Source organism: Trichechus manatus, unplaced genomic scaffold, assembly GCF_000243295.1.
Source record: "Trichechus manatus latirostris isolate Lorelei unplaced genomic scaffold, TriManLat1.0 scaffold00021, whole genome shotgun sequence".
NCBI classification, from domain to species: Eukaryota; Metazoa; Chordata; class Mammalia; order Sirenia; family Trichechidae; genus Trichechus; species Trichechus manatus.
Window position 1 is genome coordinate 7,867,282 of NW_004443957.1, and position 2,082 is coordinate 7,869,363.

Here is a 2,082-nt window from a genome sequence, read left to right on the forward strand (position 1 = left end):
TGATGTGAAGCCGAAGCAGAGATCTGATGACGCTGGCCTTGAAGACTAGAATGCTGGCAGCCACCAGTAGCTGGCAGAGGCAAGGAATATATTCTCTCCAAGAGCCTTCAGAGAGAGTGTGGCCCTGCTGATGTTACTGCAATAACGTGGATTGGAGCCGTCTGCCACAATAGCCAATTCTGAGACCGGGGTGAGGTGAGCAGCAAGAGGTTTATTATATATCGATATATAGGAGACAGAGGGGAATAGATTTCTCCAGAAAACCCGTCTCCCCAACTGGAGATCGGCTGAAGGCTTTTATAGGGAAAGGATTATGGGTTTTGGAAGTTTGTGTTAGTTCCCCCTTGAGGTGGTCATGTCTTAGATGAGTTCATCTTTTACTGGTATTCTTGGGGGTTATCTGGCGACATCCGCGTTATCTTGTCACAAGATGGGTGCTTTGTTCGGTTTTTCATCCCTAGACCATTATCACTTGTTTTCCACCCTCCAAGGAGGAACATCGGTTAATCTTAAACCTTTTGCAGACACTGGAGCCAGAAGGAAAGACAAGATCATGAGACAATGTGGCGGTTAGCAGTGGGGAGGAAATAATAGTGAGCCGGGCCTATGCAGCCTCTTCCACGGACACCTTGATTTCAAGTCAGTGAAACTGATTTTGGACTACTGGCCTCCTGAACTATGAGAGAGAGTAAGTTTCTGTTGTTTTAAGCTACCCAGTTTGTGGTAATTTGGTACAGCAGCCACAAGAAACTACTACGGATTTCTAGGCAGCTTTATATTCTGTCTGCCTTAGGGGACATTATCATTCAGTCAGCAGACCCTTTCAACATAGAAATAAATCTGCAGATGGGCTCTTAGAGTCAACCTTAGTCGGCAGGTATCATCTAGGGTTATTATGATTAAGTGAATTAATAATTATAAAATTCTTAAAATAGTGCCTGGCACAAAGTAAAGAGTACATATAAACCTTTGTTAGATGGGACTAAATTGGTAGAGTCCTGGTTCAGGTACTGAGGTTCTTGCTTTCGTCATGCTCTCCCTCTGTTGACCCTTCAGGAACCAGAGAACATTTTTAGTCCTCGGTTAAATACTTTGCCCTTCAGAATGTGTCCCTTTTATAATGAAAGGTCATGATTAGATGTGTTAGGTATCAGAAAGGTACATTACAACTTTTAAAGATAAACAGATCTTCCCCTAAGGAAAGAATTCAGTAAAATTCTTATACAGCTTCTTCCCTTGGAGACAAAGGATTAATACTTTAAAGTCTAGTCATTTGAGTTCTCTATTTAAAATCTCTTGTTCTTCATTCCTAACTGTATTTGAAGAACAGTAATTTATCTCTTCCTCAATCAGAGAGGGGAGATCTAAAGATCCACCATTAGACCAGGAGTGGAAAGCCCAGATTAAGTCCCAATTCTGTCACCACCTATTTGATTCTGAGCAAATCCTTTAGCCACTTTAAGCTTGTTTCTTCACCCAAATACTTTAAAATATATCTTTTAACTTTTTTGATGGATGCTTTGTTTTGCTGTAAATACTTAAAGATATCCTTTCTTTGGTTCATATATGCACCATGTTTTCTTCTCAATTTGATTCAAAGGGCTTCAAATACTCCAGTAGAAAATCCTTTAAAAAAGACCTCTTGTTTATTTCCCTTACCCCTCATTAGCCTATGTTGTGTTTCCATAGATTGAATACTTTCTCTCATCTGGCTCTTGGCTGTGTTGAAAACTCAAGTTAGCAGTCGGTCTGTCAAAGTATAGCCACTGTTTGGAGACTGCTAATTGTGGAGACTAATTGTCATCACCAGGCAGGTTTTCCACATACTTCTCAACAAAGGTGGAGGCATCTAAACGTAATTTAACTTTTATACTTTCATATGGAGTGTCATATACTTTTTGTTAGACCACATCTCAAAGCGGGGAGGGGGGGTCTTAGTCATCTAGTGCCGCTATAACAGAAATGCCACAAGTGGGTGGCTTTAACACAGAGAAATTTATTCTCTCACAGTCTAGAAGGCTGTAAGTCCAAATTCAGGGCATCAGCTCCAGGGAAAGGCTTTCTCTCTGTTGGCTCTGGGAG

General features: G+C 41.1%; 1 protein-coding gene across 1 annotated transcript in view; it reads right to left on the reverse strand.

Moving 5' to 3' along the window:
- Positions 1-495: 495 nt before the first annotated feature.
- The window catches only part of ARV1 (ARV1 homolog, fatty acid homeostasis modulator), a 21,485-nt gene continuing 19,898 nt past the window's right edge, over positions 496-2,082 (reverse strand). The window contains exon 6 of the mRNA XM_023728034.1: positions 496-527. The gene's annotated coding sequence lies outside the window, so the exon portion shown is untranslated. The remainder of the gene's footprint in view (positions 528-2,082) is intronic.